The sequence below is a fragment of the Mus musculus genome, chromosome 2, assembly GCF_000001635.26.
Source record: "Mus musculus strain C57BL/6J chromosome 2, GRCm38.p6 C57BL/6J".
Lineage (NCBI taxonomy): Eukaryota > Metazoa > Chordata > Mammalia > Rodentia > Muridae > Mus > Mus musculus.
The window spans coordinates 156,642,553-156,659,300 of record NC_000068.7 but is presented as its reverse complement, the minus strand read 5'-3'; the positions used below and the strand labels follow the sequence as shown (position 1 = coordinate 156,659,300).

Here is a 16,748-nt window from a genome sequence, read left to right as displayed (position 1 = left end):
GCCTCCTCCCCTTCCAAGGGAGACATCCAGAAACACTCCCCCCCCTAGTAAAGACCCCAAATTTCAGAGAGCACTGATCACACGCTTAGTCCTGTGCACGCGTCTGTGATAAAGCTTCACTTAGAGGTAGGCAGAGCAGAAATTAAAAACAATAACTAATAATAAAGCAGAATTATAACAATGCACTATAATAAAAGATATGCAAATGCACTCTCTCCCTCTCTCAAAATATCTTAGTGCACTGAAGGTCTTGACAGTCTCAGCGCACAAGCAGCGTGGCTAGGATGGTGGCTGAAGAACTGTGAACACCCACCAGGCAGCTGGCAGCCAGCGGGACGTTTTGCCCAGAGGAGGCGCCACTGAGCCTTAGCTGCTAACTCCACATTCAGTGGCAGGTGGGGCTTGGTTGTGTCTGTGTAGGATGCAGCGAACTGGCTAGAGCCCAGGATGAGGAAGAGAAGGCAGCATCGGTTCTAAGCTCTGTCCAATCCTTCCTTGCCTCCTGCCCTGAGCCAGTCTTACCTGCTGGCCATAGTTCCAGCCCCATGTCCAATAGCTGTGAGAACCAACCATCACTCCTGATTTGGAGAAGCAGAAGCAGTTGTTCCGAGCTGGAAATGGGAGCTGGAGCCAGGTCAGGAGGCTCCCCTCTGAGGGTCTGACCTGGACACCTGTCACTTCTCGCAGCTGCAGAACAAGGCCTGTCAGCAGCCACAGCAGATCTTGACCCGTTTTACTGCTCCTGAGGCCCCTGCTTCTTCTCTACAGTGCTGAAGGATACAGGTCACGCATTCTACAGCGGGGGGGCACTGGGTGGCCTCAGGGTTTACATGGCAAGTGAATGCCTGGGCAGGAGCTAACTCCCATGAGTCACACTTGGGCTCAAGGATTCTCCCCCAGAGTTAGAAGTATCCCTTGTGATCAAATTCCACATCCCTTGGATGCACAATTTCCAAGTGTGAAGGACGTTGGATGCAACAGAACTACTCTGACGCAGGCTGTCCACACAGGACCACGGCACGCTGGCCTTGCAGAACCAAATCTATAAAGTCTGACAACAGTACACGGCTTGTCCCGACTCTCCTGCTGGCTCAGGACTGGGTGATCTTTGGCACCACAGCCTCAGACCCCATTTTCAGGACGCTCACAGTGCACTAAACACACTGTCACCTTGCTAGAAAGTCGCATCATGAACCACTGGCTGGCTTTCAAACCCAAGGCTAAGCCACACCCTCTTCTTAGCCCAAGGTCACTCAAGAAACAGCTGGCAGCCTCCTATCCTAGGCCAGGTGTGGACGAGAGCCAGCTTGTCTTTGTTCTCACAGAACAGTGTGGTGGTGGTGGGGTGCGCCTTACACTGGTGTTTAAGACAAGTGTGGGGTCTGGAGGGGCCAAGGCAGGCTGCAGGGAGCAGGACCACTGTGCAGTGCCGTGGCCCTTCATACCTAGCACTCTGATGCATTCTCATCCGGTTTTTGCCTCATGGCCACCCCACCCCTGCGAAGCCTCCTCCAAGTCCTCAGGGCTTTGGCGCAAATACAGAGAACACAGTGCCCTGCACACAAACATTTGGGCTCCTACTCCGAACGTGGCCCCAAACTGGGCCACAATGAGGACAAGATGAGTCAGGCAGGCAGTGTCCCTGGAACACCCAATCCTATGGGGGTGGTGGATACGTAAACAGACATCGCAGTCCACAGTGATGGGTAGTAGACCAGAGCTGTGGGACTAGCAGCCAGCATAGGGGTGGGACTGGGCCCAGGAAGAGCCACAGGAAGGCACTGGGCAGGCAGGTGAGAAACAAGCAGGAAGAAGGTATGCCACATTTGGGATCCTTCTACAAAGTGGGGAGCTAGCCTGTAGACTCCAGGGAAGGAGGGGAACAGGCATGGAAAAACAGGCAGGGGACTCAATGATCTAGAAGGTCCTGTCATGCCAAGCCTTCAGAGACTGGCCTTTTCCCTGTAGGCAGTGGGGACCCAAGCACTTGGTGGGTTTCCTGTGGAAAATAAGCAACTCATGGCTCAGCAGGACAGACTGGAGGTGGTGATGAGAATAGGGAGGATGGAATGAAGGTGCTCTATCTAGGGTCTGAGTCAGGAGACACTGGTCTCTAGAGGCCAGTCAAAGGGCTTGGTGGAGTGACTGCAATGAGCAACGTTCTGAGTCCCCTGGACTCCAGCTCTCAGGCATGGAGCTGTATACTTGCTGGAAGCAGGAGGATCAGAAGTTTAAGGTGATTCTCAGCCTCCCCTCAAAATCAAGGCCCCCTGGGATACTCGAGACTCTGTTTCAAAAACAAAAACAGCTGGGTGATGGTGTCAAATGCAGGGTAGGGGGAAAAATCTCTTGAGTTTGAAGCCAGCCTTGTCTACAGAGTGAGTTCCAGGACAGCCAATGCTACATAGTGAAACAATGTCTCAAAGAAATAAGGAAATAGAAAAAACAATAACAATAACAATAACAACAACAACAACAAAAACTAGGAAGATGACTTATAGTTTAGTCAGTAAAAGGCCATGTAAAAGCTGGGCACTGCAGTGTATGTCTGTAACCTCAGAGCTGTGTGTGTGTGTGTGTGTGTGTGTGTGTGTGTGTGTATCAGAGACTGACACATCAGAGACAGAGACATAGACAGAGGGGGTGTGGTCTGTGTATAGGCACTGGAGTTCACCGGGGAGCTAGTCTAGCCAGTCAGTGATTGAAGGAGACACCTCACTTACATCAAGCCCTGGCCTTCACACATTTCTGTACACACGTGCACACACACATGCACACGCACACACACTCACACTTTAAAAAGACTACAGAAACCACTCAGATTCCAGTTGTAGTGGCCCATAGGGCAAGGATGCGATAGGGAGCAGCCTCTAGCCCTTGATTCTGATGAGAAGGGGGCAAGAGTCATGGAGCCTTTGACTTTCAGCTATAACACAGTCCAACGAACCCTTCTTTAGGGGCCAGTGGCAAACATCCCAGGCTTGCAGGACAAGCAGCTCTCTGTCCATGGCAGACACAGATCTCCTCTTCCACCGCTCAGCTGTGCCATGGCTGGCGTCCCCTGTGACCAGAGAAGCACGGGTCAACGGCACTGCCCATCTTAGCCTCACACTAAAAACGTTCGAGTTCTCCACCCAGGATGGAATGGGATAGTACAGAGCACAGCACTTAAGAGGGATAAGATCCAGTGTGCTCAAAAAGTAGAGATGAAGGCCAAAACTTTCAGCTGAGTGCCAGAAGCTAGACACCAGATTATATCTCGCTCCATGCTTCTATTTATATGACCTTTCGAGAAAAGGCACAATTACAGAGACAGGAAGAAACCAATGGCCTGGAGCAGAGTGGGGATCGGCTGCCATGGGCAACTGTGCTGCAAGGTGTGCATCTGTGAAATCTCAGGAGGAGTACTTAGACAGCCAGCCTGTTGGCCGCACTTTTTGGAGTACCCAGGGAAGGGTGCCTCCAGGGCGCCCTCCAGAGGGTGATGCCATCATGTCCAGGCCAGGGAAGTACCAGGCAGGCCTGTGAGCCAACATGGAAGTCACTAAGGACACACTAAGAAGGTAGGATACTGAATGGAAGATCTCCAGGCAGAGTCCAGGGACTGGACTGGAGGCCTGGGGCCTTGGGGATCCAGAGAGGTTGGTGTCTCCCCTGGGAGCGGCTGGCTCAGCTGCTGGCCAGCACAGAGCTCTGCCCTCCCCAGCCTGCTGCTGGCTTCACACATTGCTCTTCACAACTGTCAAGGGTCAGTAGGGTAAGCATCTCCTGAGGTGGCCCTTCTGGATGCCACTCTATTGCCAGGTGGCCTTAGTTATGTCTGTAGAGACCTCATGGTCACAGGATAAGAAGTCAGCTAGCACAGGATGGCCCTCTCCCTACATCTGTGAGGAAGAAACTCATATGTGGTGCAGAAGCACATTTCCATCTTCCTTAAGCTATTACTTACTTGGGAGCCTGTCACTTGGAGGCAGAGACTCACAGCTTTTCCATGAAAATCTCCACTTCACATTCTGACCATGAAGCCTATTCCAGAGAAGACCACATCTGACTTTTTCTCCACAGCTCCCAGGGCCAGCACTTACCGTGGGCTAAGTGCTCACCACACACATGCTGAATACATGCAAATGAACAGGAGAATACAGATCCTATTGGCCATGCTCAGTACCCCTGCCCTGTCTGGTCCATACTCTCATGCCTGCTCTGCAGACTGCAGAGTTCATCTTCCTTTCCCCGCTATAGCCGCTCTCTCACCCAGCACCACCGGGGAGCTTCATGTAGTGAGCAGGCCAGGGCCTTGCCTCTTCTAGCAGCCTTGGTCTTGGGCTGGGGGCGGACGGGGGCAGGCAGTATTGCCCACAGGCTGCTCAGTTCTCCCAAGCGCTTGTCCCAACATTCCCGAGTGCTACCCACACATCTGGCTGCTACACGGAGCCCAGTGAGAACAAGAAAGGGTGGCCTAGACCTGCTCAGGGAGGACTTAAGAGAAGAAGAAAGGCTGGGGCAAAGGTCCACACACATCGTGGTTTCAGGGCTGGGGTGTCCTCTCAGGGTTCCCTGATGATAGCCTATTTCTCCCCCAGAGTCTCCAGCAGCAGCATCAAAGATCCCATTAGAAGAAGCCTCGTTGCATCCCATAATCAACCTGCCTTTGCCCACTGCGGGATTCATTTCAGTGAAACAGACTTCAAGGTCAGAGTATGACTCAGTTTCTATAGCAGAGAGGTGGGTGGCTAGGGACTGGGGCTGGCAGGCATGAGCTGGGGTCAGGGTGGGGTCTAGAGGTCTGGAACTCCTTGAGCTACGCCAGGGAAGCAAGCAAGAAAACAAAGGGGCTTGTGTAAGACTCAGCACTGCAGATGAGCCACCTCCTCTGCAGCTCCTCAGCCCACTCCACACTCCAGGCACAACCTGTTTCTCCTGCCTGCACCATGCCGTGGGCTCTGCTCCTCCATCCACAGCACCATCTGCCAATCTCAGCTGTGAACATCCTCCTCACTCTGCATGCCCTCCGTGGGATGCCACGGCCTGCCAGAGGCCTTCCCTACGGCTCTGCTTGGGTCAGGGTGCTGGTGCCAAGCTACTGGTGCCTGCCCACTGAGGACTGTGCAGAGCTGCCTCATCAACCCACCAGGCCTGGGGATGCAAGCAGCTCTTCCTGAGCCTCCCAGGCAGCTGTCCTGGTCTCCCCATTATCCAATGTGGGGTCACAGCCCTGCACATATCTTGAGCTCTGCCCAGAGAATGCCAATGCAGGATAAATTGCAAGGCAGGCCCTCGGCCATACAGGCGGGGAGCAAACATCTGCAGAATGAAGAACGGAACAGACTGGGAAGCTGTCCTGAGCGCCTGGAGAAAGCTCCTATAGTTGCCTGGAAGGTGATTCTGCTGTTCACTGGTGCAGCTATTCACACACATTTGCCAAGGTGCTGACAACAGGTGACGCTAACTGCTGCTGACATGGGTGCTCCCACCACGGGTGCTCCCACCACCGGTGCTCCCACCAGCAAAGCTCAGGCCTGTCCTGTCTAAGCCCATTCTCCTACTCACCCTGTCCTGGCTTCTCCTATTTCACAGACAAGCAGCCAAGTCTCATAGCTGGAGAGTGCAGGGCTCGGTCTCAACCCAGTCCAACTATATCCATATCTTCAAGATGTACTGTGACCATGAGCCTTGTCCTGGACCTCAGTGCCTACCCACGGTGGATAGAGTGGGTGTCCTGAGACAAACCCCATACACTCGTCACACATCCAGCCAGGAGAAAGCCAGGTTCTTCCAGAATCAGGTTTCCAGGCGGCTAGTGCAGGTCCCTAAGGCTGCTCACCTCACGTTAACACTTCCATCTACCTAATGGAGCGCTAAGGTCAGCCTTGCCTTACTGGAGAGGCAATTCAAGAACCTAGCCTTCCCTTCCCTGTGGCCTTGATTTCCCTATTTGTAGAGCGACTGGGAGCAGAGTCAATCCCATCAGATCCAACACTGGGGCTTCCCAAGGCCACATGAGCCTGGGGTTTGGGAGTGCTTTCCTGCACTCCACGGTGATCTCCATGGTGATGCTAAAGGCCTAGAGAGGGGCTGGCAGTGTCTGGGCCTGGAGGTGGCTCCAGGAGGAGCTCCGAAGGGGGCTCACTATGCCCAGTAAACTCTATGCCAGGGCAAAGTGGCCCTTTGGCTTTGGGGCCACTCCCAGAGCCTGCTGTCTCCATCACAGGGCAGGTAAGGACCAGCAGTTAAACAGCGCAATCGTCTGGCCGCTGGCCATGGTGCTGAAACCACGCACATCTAAGAGCAGGCTCTGCCCTGCGGCCGGCCTGGCCTGTCAGCTGGGGAGGAGGAAGGCTGAATGATGCAGAGGGGCATAGAGGAAAGCATGGTTGACTGTGAGATGATCTTGCACAAGGTCATCCGTTGGGGGCTCAGTGCCCTCAAAATGGGAACACAGAGGCAGTCTCAACAGATAGAGACGCCCAGGGTGCTAGCTCTCACTGTGAGGTGGGTAGCTGTCCAGCGTTGGGAAGGTGACACGAACAGGGTACTGACTCTTTTGTCCCCCAAGGGTTTGTCTATCCCTGGGAAATAATGTTCACGTAAAGATAAAGCTAGCTACGCAAGGTCACACAGCTGAAGTAAAGAGCAGGAATCAACCCAGTTAACCTTCAAAATCATCAAATCTATCCCCTCTCCATTGTATCTTGCTGGAGAGTTCAAGTTAGAAAGGGCCCGACTTACCACGATTCATCCAGAAAGCTTCCCAGAATAGGCCTCTTCAATCCACTCCAAGCCCTGCTCCCTGGCACTGTGAGCAAGAATCCCCACCTATGCTGCTGGAGACACAGGCTGGCAGCTCTCTTCATGAGATTCTCTCTACCCTGCTGGAAGGTCCTCTGTCAAGGCAGACATGAACGGCCCAGAGACAGCACATACCAGTTGTGGGCCAAGGGCTGGTGGCCACATGGTCCCTGTTAGTGCCCTTGCCAGAAGGCATCTGAGGACCAGCAGAGCGGAGCACATTTGGGCCCCTGCAGACCCAGGTATGCTCCTGGTCTGATCCTGTCCCTGGTTTCTGAACAGTGGAGTATATGCTCACACACATGCATATGGTTCAGATCCACGAGACTGAGAGGTGGGGACTCCTGGCAACCCCAAGCATCCAATTCTCACCTAGAGGATCTGAAAGGGATGAGACCTGGGGAGGCGATTGAAGTGGGTGGGACCTAAAGTCAGCTCCTTCCCAGCCGAGTGGCCATGAGTGACAGGAGGGCATCTGACTCATGTGATATAACTTTTATAAAACAGGACTCCTGCCCTGTGTGAGGAGCATGGCAGCATAGGACTGGGCCATTTCAATCAGTGCTGCCCAGTGGAAGCCCGAAAGTGGCTTCAATACGGAACGCCACTCTAGATCCCAGCCCTCACGGTTGTGCTCTCTCCTACCACACCCAAGCCACAGAGGATATCCGCAACTGCTCTCTCCAGAATACATTTCCCCAAGTGCATCCCCCAATTCATTCTCCAGAGTGGGCAGGATGGGTCTGCGTGAACTGGAGAGGGGCTGCTGCCTCCCTCCCAAGAAGGAGATCTAAACTTCTGACAGAGTCAGGAGGCTCTTCAGGGTTCTTCTCTCCACCCTTGCTCAATTCCTAGCACCATGTCCCTCATGCTCTCTCAACACCTCACCGCCACCTGCCTCCCCACTCTCCCTTCTCTGAATAGGCCAGTTGAGGTAAGCCCCTGGTGCCGCCACCACAGGCTCACTTTTCCCAGCCCTCACACAACTGGCCCCTCATCCCTTGGTTTCACCTGTGTCACCCGCCAAAGAGGCTTTCCCTGGCCTCCTGGAGTCTAAGCCACATACTAGCTCTGGCTTAGGTCTCTACAGTCAGCCAGGGGAGAAAACACCCCTGCCAGTCATTGAGACAACTGTGCCTATGAGGCTATAAACACTGTCACAAGTCCCTCTGCCACAGGGTCCTAGGCTTGCCACCTGACCGCTGTGACAGAGATGACAGTCGGCTGCTGCCATCCAGGCCCCACCCAGCGCTGACCCACTTTTAGAGCTTCTCTGAGATCAGATGGCTACTCCCCGAGGGACCCAATCCCATAGATCATAGCTGATTCCGCTGAGGGGGAGGGGGCAGGGCTGGCTGCTGGCGCCCATGTACTCTGTGGCCATTAATCAACATCACTAGAGTGGAAGATGTCACAGTGCCTTTGGTGGGAGCTGGGCCTGGCCTCAAAGGCTTGGGAAGCTGCTGGGTTGAGGCCTCCAGCCTCTTTTCCTGGACAGGTTCCTAGCCTGACACCGGGTCTGTGCCTCGCATCCCCCCCGGATGTGCCCATTCCTTCCCCCCTGCAGACATACCGCACAGTGTCTCCCAGTATACAGCCACACCGCACGCCACTCTATCAAAGAAGAAACTGAGGCCCAGAGAGGAGCCACTTGCTCAAAACACAGCAAGACTGTGGGGCCCCTGGCCCAAAGGCTTCTGACCTCTGCCTTCTTGGTGAGGAGACCCCACTTCAGGCAGAGGGCAGGGAGCACTCCTGAGCCCAGGAGCACTCTCCTGGCTGCCTGGTGGGTGTTCCCACCCACTCCCTGGACCTCAGAGGTCTTTCCCAGTCAGACTCCTAGGAAAGTTGCCCTCTTGGCCCTGATGCTCTGACACAAACGCTATGTCTCTGCCTGCTCTCCATGAAAGAAACTAGAAGACCGGATGGGAGGTGTCTACAGGGAGCTGAGCCTGTATTGCCAGCTGATGGAAGGTGGGCTGCCATGGTGCCCACTGAGTTCTGAGAACAACGTACCCGTAGCTCCGGGAAACACTGGGAGGTCAGTGGAGGAGGATGGGGAAGGGCCTCAGTGGCTCTCAGAAATGTGTTTTCCCATCTCTGCCAACCTAGTATTTACTAAGTGCCTATTGTATGCACCAGAGTAGACTACCCGGAGTACAGGCTCTGCCTCAGATCATACCCACCTCCTCCTGCAGGAACAGAGTAACCTTTGAGTTAAGGGCCCTCTCGGGATTATTTCCTCATAACCAACCTATGAGCAGAGGGAAGGGTACCACACTCAAAGGGTGACAGTGGGGTCAGAGTCCTGTGCAATAGGGCCACCATGCCTGCACACAATGTGTTCCTGACAAGAGCCAGGGCTGGTCAATCATTGAGACACACAACTCTGAGCTCCTAGCCTGGGGTAGACAAAGCTGGTAAAAGGATCATGTTGTGATTTGTGTCCCAAGGGCCTGGGACAGAGGAAACCCCAGGTCACACAAGATTCCTCTGATAGGGACAAGGGGTGAGGAGCTTGAAGGATAAGAACTGGCAGCAGAGTCTGCTGAGGAGGGATGGCTGAGCAATAGCCCTGTGACTGGGCACGCCGTGAGAAGTGTCAAGGACCTGATACCTGCAGCCAGGAAACAGTGAACTGGGCCTCAAACTCCTGTCTCTTCGTCAGGTTAAAGGCAGTTCTCTCTCTTCAGCAGAAGGCAGCGGTGAAGCTGGCTGTCTACTCTGGGGGCAGGGAGGGTTGTAGGGAGGTGAGAGGTGCTCAAGACCCAACCTGCTGGAAACTGACCTTGGCTGTCATCTCTTCCCCTCATCCCCTGGAGCTGACTCAATACCACCAGTGGTGCCTGACTCACCCCTTCAGTGACAGCCACTTATGCCACCCCCTCCGCCTCCCAGTCCCAGTAACAGAGCTCTTCGGCTCACACCCAACCCCTTTCTCGCCAGCCTCCAGACAGCCACCAAGGGGCCTGGACTCCCAGAAGTCTGGGTCCCTCTTGAGAGGCTAGAGGGAGGGTCCCTTCTGAGAAGCAACCCCTCCTCTTTCTACTCAGCCCTGTCCCAGCGGCTCACTTTTGGATAGCCAAGGCGCAAGCCAGCCAGCAGTGAGCCCTGGCCTAGGCCGCTTGCTGTGCGTCCTGGGACACGGGTATGGCAGCTTATAAGCCTCCAGTGGCTTTTTCCATAAGCCATCCTGTTCCCACCACCCAGGCTCCGGGGATGGTGAATCACACAGCCCCTATACCCTGGGAACAGCCACGTGAGGTGAATCACAAGACAGAGCTGGGTAGCCCTGGCCCAGATCTCGAGTGTGTGTGGGGATGCTCCAGGGATACCCCATTTTCATCCTGTCCTCACTTCCCGAGGCAGGGGCAGCATGCACAGGCTTGTGAGTAGCACAGATTTGTGGGTAACCAGAAGGGAGGGGGTGACATCAGGGCCCCCATTTGAGGATGTTTCCTGGAGAATGTTGGCAACTTGGTCTCCCAGTGTTTGGAGGGGGGTATACTCACAATGGCAGTCAACCCACAAATAAGTTAAATGGGACAGCCTTGGCTATTCCTGATTCTTGCCTCCCTTCCTCCCTCTGCCTCCTCCACTCAGCCTGCAATCCACATCTTTCACGGATCTGGGACACTAGTTTCTCAGGGCTGTGGACAGAGGCGAAAGCCATTTCTGGGGATCCAGCTCTCTCGGGTACCACACGGTTCCGAACTGCTGATGTGTCCAACTGGAGCTGGTGCTCGTCGCGCCCTGTCTGCTAACCCAGCGGCCAGACAGAGCGCATCAAAACCGCACACCTCAAGCCCCTGCGCAGCTCTCTGAGGCGGTCGGCAGAACCTCCAGAGGCTGCAGAGTCCCCACCCTTTCAGCACAATCCTCCCTCCTCGGGCTCCCCTACGAAGAGTGTGGTCCTGCCACACACAAGACATTCCCTGTGCCTCTTTACCATGCTATCGCCCTGCCCGGGATGGGCTCCCCGCCTTTACACCTGGGCGGCTGTTACCCGCTTTCCAGAGATAAGCTCAAATGTCACTTTCCAAGGATAAGCCCCCCCACCTCTGCCTAAGCGTGGGTCCTCTGTTTGCCTGGTTCCATTTAATTATTTGACAGCACCACCTGGGCTGGTGGAGGGCAGAGGCCAGACTGCCGGGGCCTTGCACACAGCTGACACTCAGTATATAATGTTTACTAAATGAATGACTGGTGGCTTCTCACTATCCTTCTAGCAGCTTCCAGATGGGCCTCCCTGCCACCCCCTGTTACTCATGGCTGGGTCCCCGCCAGCACCCAGCTCTCCACAGACAAGGCTCCCCACACATGTCCAGCTCCAGTGTGTCACACAGCCTGAAGAGCTTCCTTCACAGCCCCCGCCCCATCCCACAGCATCCTGGACAGCCAGGGTCCCTGAGGTTCAGGGACAGAAGCTGATGGTCCTACACCTCTTCGGACCACCAAGACCCCAACCCTGTTCTCCCCTCCCTCCCCATCCCCTCTCAAGGCCTCAGCATCCTCTTTGGACAGGCCAAGTATCATTCTGTCTTGATATAATGGTGAAAATAAAGGAAGAAAGAACAGGAATCCATTGAGGGGAATCACAACATCCCGTAAAGCCTAGCCCAGGTGGCAGGCAACAGCCATCCTGAGCCTTCTTCACCAGGAGAGGTAGCAGGGCCTAGGGACCCCTCCCCAGTAACACATGCTAAGTCTGAGTTTAAAACATCTTGAGAGGGGCTCCCCTGCTAACATACAGTTCCTAGAGCTGCTATATCCTGGAACCCAAGTGCCCAGCATGGTGGGGGCAAAGACCCAAGTGGAGGGACCCATTTTGGCTGTTGTCACTTTGGAGCTGCCTCCTTTTTTTTTTTTTTTTTTTTTGGTTTTTCAAGACAGGGTTTCTCTGTGTAGCCCTGGCTGTCCTGGAACTCGCTCTGTAGACCAGGCTGGCCTCGAACTCAGAAATCCACCTGCCTCTGCCTCCCAAGTTTACCTGATCCTCTGTCCTTCCTCCTGAGCTTCTTGGTAACCCGCTCCAGCAATCCCTGCCCCCACCACAGCTTCCCTCCTCTGCAGTGTGGCCACAGGGTGGTCATGCCATTTGAAGGTCTTTCTGGATGGGTCGGTGCTATTTGAAGGTCTTTCTGGATGGGTCGGTGCTGCCAGGAACCTCTGTCATCTCAGACTCTGCCTCAGGGTTAGATCAAGTCTTGCCTCCAGGGGTCTAGTGAGTCAGCCTGGGGTTCAGTCTGCGCTTTCTCTCTTGCACGAGTAACTAACTTAGTGCTAAGCATTAGCTTCTAGCTTGTGAAATGGATTGGGTGTCCCCCGTCAGCCTCTCTAGCCCCTAGAGTGAATCTTTCTCCTCCAACCCCCAGAAATGTATGCATGTGTAGATGAGAGGGGGAGGGCAGAGCTAGAGACAATCTTGGCTGTCATCCTCAGGAATGCCACCCACCTCCTTTGAGAGTCTTCTACTGGCCTAGAACTCACCAATTAGGCAAGACTAGTTGTCCAGTAAGCATCAGGGATCCTCCTGTCTACACATTTCCAGCACTTGGGTAACGAGTATGTACCACTACACCCACCATCTTTAAGTGGGTTCTGGGGAATCAAACTCGGGTTCTTGTACTTAGAAGGCAAGCTCTTACCAACTGAGCCATCTTTCCGATTCCTCTTTCTCCCTTTTCTCTCTGAGTTTAGAAGCTCCCAGTAGCTGTGCTACCAGGAGAAGACAAGAGTGTGCTCAGAGACAGATACTGGGTGCAATAGGGGGCCCATGCAAGGCTGCTGCGCTCGGGGGTCCCCAGGGAGAACAGAAGTGTTGCTGCTACAGCAGCAGCAGTAAGGAGGGGCAGGCAAGGCTGGCTTTTGTGGGACACAAAGCATTGGTGACCTTACGGAACATTGGGAGCCAGAGCAACTGGGCAGGGTGATGGGGGACCTCCCTTGAAGAGGATCCCTTTGTTCTCCTTCCCCAAGGACAATGGGATCAAACTCTATTCTAATCCTACCCACATGCCACATGCTAGAAGTCACTTGTCCCCAGACACTAGCATAGTAGACGCTATTCTACTTATTGCAGAAAAAAAAAAAGCAGAATACACATGAGTGACATTTGAACGCTATGAGGGGAGATCCCAGTGGGTGTGGAGGACAGTGAGTCCAGGGCAGAGGGACAAGCCAGTGCAAATATCCTGGAAGGTGGAAGCTTCTAGAACGGAGAGTTAAGAGTTGTCAGTTGGGTGACCTTGGTGGCCAGAAAGTTGTCTGCATTAACATTCAATGGGCATAGAAAGACATCTATGAGGGCTGGAAGGACAGAAAAAGAATGTGGCAGCAGGAGTACCGTGAAGCTCAGGGAGACACACACAAGTTGTTCTATAGATACAGAGGGAACTCAGGGTCTTAAGTCTTAAGTATTAAAGTCTTAAAACACTTGGTTCCCTAGAGGAGGCGAACGGCCTTGGCCATAGGACAGGAGCTGCTCTTCCACACAAGAGCTTGCAGAGGGGGTACCCCCTTTTCTCCCACATTCCCTCTGATCTCATCTGTCAGATCCTGTAAGCCTTGAGGTTTTTTGATTTTTTGTTTTGTTTTGTTTTGGTCCCACCCCAAATCAGCCAGTTTCTCAGGTCCTATGAAGGAATTTACTTCATCTGGGAAAGCAGGTCCTGGAAAGAATCTGGGAAGGCTTCCCAGAGGAGGCAGCTCAAAGGTGGGGAGGAAGGGATCCTATGTGCTCTGGGCTAGAAGAAGAGGGAAGCCGGCAGCAGCAGCAGCAGCAGCCATGATAAAGCAGCAACTATTCACAGAGCACTGCTGCCAGGCGGGGTCACACCAGCAAGCCTGCCTGTGTGCACTTGGGTGTTCAGCCTGGATCAGGTATTCAAGCTATCTCCTTGCTGTTCTTAATGGTCCTAGGAGGCCCGAGCAAACTGAGATGGCAGCCACCAAGCCACCTGTCCTACGGCCCAGCTCTCAAGCCCCAGGGCCACGGCTTCCACAAGACAGAGCACCCAGAACCAGCCAAGGCTCAGATCATCTGTTCTGGAAAGATTTGGCTGCCCAGAGAGAAGTACTGAGGGCCCCATCTCAGCCTCCCTCCACAGGCATAGGACCTCAGCTCAGAAGCCCTCAAGTTCCGTAAGGGGTGAGACAAGGCTTGGCAAGGCTTCTTCCCACCCACCCCAGGGGCTCAGGCACAGCTCCAACCTACAGCTTTAATTAAAAGGCCTTTTCAAACCATTAACAGCAATAATAATAAAACTCTAAATAGGACCCATAAAGCAGCAGACTCCGGAGAATTAAAATGGGTACCTGGCCGATCCGAAACCCCCAGGGGGCAACTGGCTCTGAGGGAGCTGTGATTTTCACCCCCAGTGGACCTGTCAGTCCCAGACACTGGCAGGAGAGTCAGGGGGAGAGCTGGGGTCTCCTCAGCAGGTGGACTCTGGATGCTGGCGTCTCCAGCCCCCAGTCCATCTCACTAACCAACACCACCTCCTCCCCCAGAGCTCAGTGGACCTCCTGCCTGCCTCCACCCGGTCCTGATTCTGATTTAGGTCACCCTTACCACCCCTAAAAATAGCTCCCCCTTAGTGGAGTCTCCATGTGCACCTGGGCCCTTGTAAACTGTGCTTCCCAGCAGGCTTCTGGTGCAAAACAGACCCCACCAGCTTGGTCCTCAGGGCCTCCAGCATGCCACCTCCCCCCATGCCCTTTAAGTAAGCCCAGCTCAGGGCCTTTGCACAAAAGAGCGCAGAAAAGACCTGCACGGCCCACAGTCAGGCACAATCACTCACCCTCAAAACCTCTGAGAAGTCCCGCCCGTCCTCAAGGCTGGAAGCCCCAAAGGCCCTTCCCACTGCTGTAGTAACTTCTGGCAGTCCTATCTGCTTGCCCTCTGACCCCGCAGGAGCCTGTGAGGGCAGGAACTGTCTGACTTATGCGCAGCTAGCCTCAGTGCCTAGCACGGAGCCTGACACACAGTAACTAACTGCTCAAGCAGTGTTTGCTGAAGCACTCAGCGGGCACAATCTCCCTGTCGCCCCTCCCCACATAGTCATGGCTCCCAGATGTTTAGCTGCCCATGGGTAGAGGACGTGGCATCATCTTTCAGGGATCCTGGGTTTGCTGCTGCTGACACCACAGTGGCAGGTCCCCAAAGGTAGATCCCAGGAGCCTCAACTCCACAGTGTGGGGGCAGCAGAAGCCTGTCCCTAGCACTTTGTATCTAAGTTGTCTTCTATCCAGCAAACACCCGTGCATACTCAGCCCAGAGCTAAGTGCACAGGACACAGACCTGGGGGTGTGGGGCTGACCTGTAGAGGACATCCAGGTCAAAAGGGGGACCAGGCAGGAACTGGCCAGGAGAAAGGGTTATACTAAGGCCTAGTACACAGTAAGGGGTGGGGCTGCTGCTATAAGGAGAGGGGTAAGGGTGCGCCTGAAAGAAGACAGACAGACAGCACAGGGCCATGTACATAGTCAGCACAAAGGACGTAGCTGGGCAGAAGAGAGGAGGCTCCCACAGTGTGGTGGCTGGATGTGGGTATAAAGCATACTCACCCCCAGACCCGGAGGCAACAGTTTGCAGAACAGGGTTTGTTGCTCTTCTTTATTTATTCTTTATTTTTATCTTAGTGCACTGCTGTTTTGCTTTCATGTATCTATGTGAGGGTGTCGGGTGCCCAAGTTACAGGCAGGTGTGAGCCGCCATGTGGATGCTGGGAATTGAACCTGGGTCCTCTGGAAGAGCTGCTAGTGCTCCTGACCACTGAGCCATCTCTCCAGCCCCATTGTTCTTTAGAGATTCAAACAAAATGTGGCTGGGCAGTGGAGCACTTATCTAGCATCCCTGAGCAGCTCAGCTCCGGCTCCACCCCTCCCTTGGCCCTTTATTAACTTCTTGGCCTGAAAAGCTCCAGGCATCCAGGAGACAGGCACTACACTTGTGAGCCAGGAGAGCTAGCTGCCTCAGTGTCCAGGTGACCCTAGCATGTCCGTGCTTCATGTCCCCACCTTCATCCTCCACTGCCCCCCACCCCAGATGGGATCAGACAGAACTCACCTTCCCCAACTGACCAGGCAGAACAGATGTTAAGTCCTTACAGCCAGAAGTAAAGTCATTCTCTTACTAATGGGGCGGGGTTCCAGCCAGACCACAGTTTCTGCCTCCCAGGAGGGCAGGGGTGGGGGTGGGGGGTAGGGCGGTGGGAGGGAGAGGGTGGGGATTTGCTTCTGGAGGTAAAGAACCAACCCTGTCTGGGGCTGCTTCTTTGAAGCCTGGTGAATATGTATGGCAGCAGGCAGGCAGCTTTGAGATGCTAACAAGCTGCCTTAGCTGGAGAAATTGGGGTCACCAGCTTTGGGGACCCTACTGAGGAGCGGCTGGAGCAGAGAGGAGGTGCTAGAGAGACCAGAATTACTAGAGACCCAGTGACTCAGCTCTGACCTCCTCGAGACACCTTTCTCTCCCAGCCTTTTCTCACCTTAACATTCACACCAGACGGACAATGCAATGTAGCAAGTTTCAGCTGGACTTGGGAAAAAGAGACACTTGATACATGCATGCTCCTGCTCAGGGCCAAGAGGCTAGGGTTGGCCACCCATCTCAACCTGCCTTGCCCACTGGCTTGTACCCTCTGTGCTACTGTTTCCAGGTATAGAACAGAGGGAGTTCCTGTACAACCCGCACAGAGCCATGGACAACGAAGAAACGGTCCTCGTCCTCGCTCCAGCTGAGCCCTAAGTGGGTGAGCCAGGCTGGGTGGTAGCGCCTCTGCCTCACACATGTACAACCTGGGTTCCATCCTTGGCACAGCAAGAAAGAGAAAGGGAGTGTGTGAGTTGGATGGATGAGGGTAGGTAGGCTGGAGGGGGTGGGGCTGCAGCTGTCCTGGGGAGCACCTTGGGGAGCCGCCCACTTCTGGGAGAAGGTAAGGCTTGAAGGCTGGGAG

General features: G+C 54.3%; 1 protein-coding gene and 1 long non-coding RNA gene across 11 annotated transcripts in view; one reads left to right on the top strand and one right to left on the bottom strand.

The window, feature by feature from the left end:
• The window catches only part of Dlgap4 (DLG associated protein 4), a 150,731-nt gene that overhangs the window by 105,063 nt on the left and 28,920 nt on the right, over nt 1-16,748 (bottom strand). The gene's annotated exons all lie outside the window — the stretch shown is intronic.
• Gm52566 lies at nt 6,157-16,568 on the top strand. Its single transcript, XR_003954081.1, has 3 exons — nt 6,157-6,216; nt 13,711-13,939; nt 16,452-16,568. It is a non-coding gene; the product is annotated as a predicted gene, 52566 (long non-coding RNA).